Source organism: Sesamum indicum, linkage group LG3 (genome assembly GCF_000512975.1).
Source record: "Sesamum indicum cultivar Zhongzhi No. 13 linkage group LG3, S_indicum_v1.0, whole genome shotgun sequence".
NCBI lineage: Eukaryota > Viridiplantae > Streptophyta > Magnoliopsida > Lamiales > Pedaliaceae > Sesamum > Sesamum indicum.
The window spans coordinates 21,538,784-21,545,375 of record NC_026147.1 but is presented as its reverse complement, the minus strand read 5'-3'; the positions used below and the strand labels follow the sequence as shown (position 1 = coordinate 21,545,375).

General features: G+C 31.7%; 1 non-coding gene across 1 annotated transcript; it reads right to left on the bottom strand.

Moving 5' to 3' along the window:
- TRNAT-AGU lies at positions 341-414 on the bottom strand. The gene has a single exon. It is a non-coding gene; the product is annotated as a tRNA-Thr (tRNA).

Genomic DNA, 6,592 nt, shown 5'->3' with positions numbered 1-6,592 from the left:
AAAAACCAGTCGTACAAAGAGCTTTGCGACGTTAAGTAAACAAGTTGTGGTACGTGGTTCCACAACTAAGACTACTTGTTGCAAGTTTGGAACTAAATATGGTGACAACTTCGGCAGTTGAAGGGCGTAATAATGCGGGCTGCTGAGCTGCTCTTCTGGGGGAGGCGCTGCTGCTGGTTGATGGAACCGAGGAAGGCTGGGGCAGAAGAAAGGCTTGATGAGTAATGATGCGTGGGTGAATTCCGGCGTCAGATTCCTACTGCTAAACTTTCTGCTTCATTACGCCACTGCTTAACAAAATGTTCTCTCGTTGAGTGATGGATAAGAAAATAGTACATTTTGCTTTCGTTGAGAGTCGAACTCAAGACCTCCCGCTTACTAAACGGGTGCTCTAACCAACTGAGCTACGAAAGCTGTTTGACTGCTCTGCAAAATTCATCCTGAAGAGAATTAAATTTTATTATGTAACTGAAATAATTTATTTTGTTTTGAAAAAAAGGAAGAACATAATGTAGTAAATGCATTCCTATCGACCTAAGGCCCAGCTGAGTTGTTCTCCGTTATGTACAAAAGACAAGGACCCGTGCATCTTTTTTTTCTTTTAGGGGTATTTATATTTAATAGGAACAGCTATTTAATAATATAAAATTATTTTTTAATAAATTAATTACAACATGGCGATTAGCAAATTTCAGTAGCAAATAAATTTATAAAATTGACTAACAACTTAACGTGCTTAAAAATAAGTTAGCCTAAGCGACACTAAAAAAGAAAAAACAATAGGCTTATTGTATCCTCTAAAAGGTTCAGAACATCTCATGCTCATAACGCTCTTAGGAAGCCAAGGATGGCCCAGTCTGCAGTCTAATTAAGCAGGTCCAAACAGCTCAAGTAGCTCAAGAGGAGGACCAAGACATCCCCCGACTCGAACTATGTGTAAAGCTTGACAAATCATTCGGTCAAAAAAGCACACACACGTGGCAGTCCGTTCTTCCACATGGCACCTCATCAACCCAGGTGTCAATAACCACCTTGGACTATATCAGCCCTAGGAAACCAACGTGAGCAAGGAGGATCTCCCAACAGTTGGGACTCTTCACAGGTAAAGGGTCTTCCAAAACAAATAGTACTCCTACTAAAGCACTCCTAGCTATGGATCCACTCTCTAAACACCTCTCTTCCTCTTTAAACTATCCCTTAAGCTCTCTCTAAATATATTATCACGTGTTCTTGATCTTTTCACCAGTTGTATTCATCATATTTCAATTTTCAATCACATTTGTTCACTTTTTGGCTTTATTTAATTTCAAATTCAATACTAACTTGGCATCAGAATGTCAACACCTTCTTTGCAGGTTCATTAAAGAAATATTTCTTTAAAATTGTAATTCATTAAAGAAATATTTCTAAATTACAAAAGAAAAAATAAAGTAAAAGAAAGGGTCAGCTTCTACCAATTTTTTGAAATTCATTTAATTTGTGTTTGGCATTTATCAGTGAAGAGTTTATATTGGAATCACAATCTATACTATTAACAAAGCTTTAATCTCTAGTGGTCTGTCTCTTAATACATTCACAAATTTTAAAAAATTACTTTTAATTGATGAGAAATTGATAAGATAAGTAAGAAAAAATTGTTTGTAATTGATAAAAAACTGCTAAGTGAAAAAAGAAAAAAATATTAGAAAGTTACTGAATAATAGTTTATAAATATTTAATTATGTATTTATAAATCAGTTAATAAATACACATTATTTGTATGTAATAAATTTTAATTATTAACTTAAAAAGAAGAAAAGAGAAAAAAAAAATGATGTTTGGTATTATTTTTTATTTTAGCTATGAGCACAGATGTAATGTATAATTAATTTAATCCCATTTGATATTATGCTAATAAAATGCAAAATAAATAATCAAATACTTTATTCTAAAGTAGATTATATATAATTAATTAATCTCATTTGGACTATAATTATATATGATATGTATAGAACGTGCCTCAAAAAATAAAAATAAAAATAATAATTGAATGAGGAAGGTAGAAAGGGGTTGGGGAAGGGGACAAAAATGGTAAGCACATGGATGGCAACAGCACACGTGTGGCACTTTGACTAAACCTATTCCCCAAAAGCCCCTTACCCGCTCCTCCACGTGACCTCAACACATTTCCCATTTTTTTTTTAATTCAAAATTCCCAAACACTTTCAATTCTTTTTTATTTTTATCTCTCCAAAATTAATTCAATTTTAATCATTCTGGTCAAATATTAATACTTTTAATTGTAATAAAATTTCAAATAAATGATAAATAAAATTAAAAGAACGCATTCTATACAGAAGAACAATATCTCCCACATATATTAAAATCTGAACCCATGTCCTCTAAAATTATGAAGTTTCATATTTTGGCCAACAAAAAGACAACAAACTCGCCCAACTATTATTATTCATAATCAAATAAAAATAAAATTAAAAAATAAAAAAAAAGGAGTGGTCACTCACACTCACCTAAAAGACGAATTGGCATTTCACACTCGTACAGGACAAACACCTACATTAATAATGTTCACACCACACCACAAAATCAATTACCAGTCATTTCAACAATTCTTTTTTTTTTTTCATTAAATCATTTTTAAAAAATAAATTAAAAATGAAATTAAACAGCATCTAAGATTCTCCTCCACGTATATTAAATTATATAATTATCCCTTCTATAAACAAAGAATAAATATTTAAAAAATATTACATAAAAATGTTAATAAGTAGTAAAATTAAAAATTTATGTAAATTTTTTGTTAAGGTCGGCATTTTTCGTTGAAACTCTAATAAAATGTGGTCAGGTGTAAGCAGGAAATTTTTGAAACTTGTGCCGCTATTTCTGCAATGAGATAAAAACATTGCTACAACTAAAACGATGACAATTGATTTTTTTTAAAAATAAAAAATCATGATTAGAACTTATGTTATCGTATCGTATTGGTTTGCATGATAAATAATATTAATTTGTCATGATTTTTAAACCGTAAAAAAAATTATTATTTTCTTTAGTGAAATAATAAGAAAGAGATGATGCTTAGTTGAAGTAAGGAAACTCAACAGTTGTGGAGTCAAATATTCTTGGATTTGATGACTGTAACCCCACGAACGCAAACATATAAATACATGTTATGGTGTTTGAAATAATGTGGCATAAGATGAGAAAATGTTAGCATCAAAAGGGCCAAGAAATAGGGAGAACAGTACAGTCATATAAAATAGATAGAATTAGCTAACCTTACATTTCAGTGTTGTCAGTTTGAAATTGAGTGGGTCATGCTTCTGCTTCAGCTTCACACCTCACACAATTTTATTTTTTTTCTTAAAAAAAAAGATACTATAAATATAAAATGGCAATTTTGACATTATTGTATTAATTTTTTATAATTTTAAAAAAATTAAATTGATAAGATAGCTGATTTATTCAATTTTTAGAATTTTATATTAACATAATTGGTCAATTAATATATTTTATTTTTATTTATAGTATATTTTAAAATATAAAAAAGTATTTATTTATATGTATATATAGGCGGCGTGACACGACAAGTAATTTATATATATCTATATATATATAAGCGGAAATACAATTTTTTTTTTTTGTGTGTATGGATGCAAATTGGCTGTCAAATCTGAGAATGATAGTCCTCTTTTTTGAGTTTTGTGTGGTGTGTTTGTGTTAGGTCCACTCACAACATTTATTGTTCAGATGCCTTTGCATTATTGAGCTATTGGAAAAAATTCACTCTTCTATCCAGTGAAAGTGGTTAGAGAAGTTTGGTGCACACCAAGTGTTTGTGATTGTGTAAGTTGATTTGAGATCTTCATCACCCAAGAATTGTTGACATTGGACTTTATATTACTCATCTTGTTGTATATGTTGATTAATTAGCCTTTTGATAGACTTGCACGCATAATATGTGATTGTTTTTGGCTTGTAATATTCCGCGAGGCATTATTAATCTTACAAGATCTGATGTTTCTGACCGATTTGATAATTTCGGCGTTATGATTTTATAAGTTTTTATTGGTGAAACTTTTCAATGTTTGGAGGTTTTAAATCTTATACTCCCTCCATTTTGAATCGATTTATCCAGTTTCACTCAGCACGGAGTTGTAGACAAGAGTTGAAAAAAAGTAATGTCTTTTGCATAATTCTACACTATCGGTCAGGAAAACGGTTCTTGAAAGTGAATGGTGTCAAACGAGCGAACTTTAAATGAGGAGGTATTTTTGAAAATAAATTTTATTCTAAAACGTACAGAAAAATCACATGGGATTTTTATTTCAAGGTAAATGGAGCAGCCAATTCTAGGATAATTACAAGTTGTATAGAGATGCATATAGTTGAAAATAAGAAAATAAAAGCAAGAACAAAGAAGTAAATTTCCACACACCATAACATCCTTGGGAACTGAAAAAAGAAAATATGGTATGATGTCAAAATGTACTCATTTGAGACTTAAGGTAGCACAAATTTCACAAGATAAATGTAAAAATATGCAATGAATGAAGGGTCAGATCTTCGGCAGAGATCAACTTCACTGATTTTTTGAGAAAGAGTTAGATAAATTTTTCAGAATATTATAAAAAAAGAGGACAGATGGTAGAGAAGATAGGGTCAAATTGATGTCGACTTGTTTTGCTTGCATGTTTGTTTGTGACTCCACTGATGTAAGAAAAAGATGGAAAAGAAAGAAATGTCCTGTTGTGATTGGAAACTTATGGAAAGATTTCAAACTTCTGAAAAGGGCTGATTTTGTGTAGCATTTGACCTTACAATTTGCAAGGGACCATAAGCACCTTTCTGTGCACCCCCATACTGCTACTATATCTTCAACTTAGAGCCATTGTCAATCAAAGCTGGCAAACTCTATATTCTCATTAATTCACAACCAAATTCAAGTTCAAATATTAGACTTTTAATTGCTCGCGCGAAAAGATTTCAGTACGATTTGGTGCCTCAGAATTCTCGAGTGATGAATTTGAAGTGGTCATTATCGGAAATAAGGTAGGAACAGAGGTATGTTCTTGTCAGTTCTCGAGATTATTTTTTATTTTTTAGTTGTATGTATCGTACTAATAGGGGTTCAAACAGTATAAAGTATTGAAAGGACCAAATTGCCCTCCGAAAATATGAAATTACCAAAACAAGACATAAATTCGCATCTTTTTTAGTAGCTAACCCGGTGACCCGAATTATGAGTTGTGGATCCTCAACCCATCCAACAGCTATATGGAGTATGGAGTCTGACATATAAGCTTCTATAAATACATTTCGATAACTTCTTGATCATGTTTACTAGATGGGGCTCTATTACACATGTATGTGTTTATTACATTGACACTAAGCTCTGCAACCCTTATAACTTTGAACTAATATTGATGTTGTCATCAAAAGATCCTTGTTGAGGGCACGACAAATCTAACTCTATATTGCAGGCCGATCCCATCATCCAACTCAAGAATACTAAGTGGAACCCACCAACAAGAGTTATCAGATCATCACAAACCTCGATCTGGAGATTCAAACTTTAATAAAAAGTGTAGATGATGTTATGTAATTAATTAATAATATAAGATGCTAAAAACACATTTTTCTTGCATATAAGGGAGCTATATTTTATGTGGGGGTAAATGCAGCTCTAGTGGTGTTGAGTTAGCAAGTACTAGTGTATCTATCATAACCTATCTGTGCATGTTAGCAGAAGCACATGATGGGCCTGTGAATCATATGTACCCTTTAGTCTCAGCTGGCTTTGCCCTTTCTCTTACTCTCCATGGGCCAATGCTGCATTAATTCCATTTTGACATCCATTGCCATAACCCTTCAACATAAGGTAACCTCTTTTGGTTAATTACAATGAACTCTCGTGAGTGTTTTTGTAATTATTTATTTTATTATTAAAATTTTATTTTCAAGAATATGAAGGAGGTGATTATAATTTCAAAAAAAAAGAAAAAAAGAAAAAAATAATATATAATGAATTATTACTAATCGTTGTCATTAATATTGTTTGAAAAGGTTTATTGCATGCCAATAAACTATTCAAATGAAGAAAATAAGACAAGCGATAGATGGTAATGAAGACGAGGACTGTCCTTTTTATGTTCACCTTTATGAAGTGAAACAAAGTCAAAAAAAGGTTAGGAAAAAAGTGGTTTTAATAGCCAATGAAGCAGCAAGAAATCTGAGGATCAAATTACGTTGTAATATTTAGAGACAACCTAAGCACTTTATGTGAGTTGATGCTGAGCATGAAGCTGACCAGCAGCAGCACGCCAAGCAGCTCTTTATCTCTTTTGCAAAAGCAATCCCAAGAACATTAGTTTATGTTGTTTGAAAGTAAGACCATCATGTAAAGTTCAAAAAATAAACCCTTTTAACGTTTCGATATATATCAGAAAAGGTTGTTTCAATTCCAAAAAAATTACACTGCATATTCCTGCTAGCTATCTGGTCTTTACTTTTTAGGAAAATTTGAAATGTAACGTGACTATAAGAATGAAGGATGAGTTTTGTCACAAGAATAATGTAAAGCTTAAAAAACGCG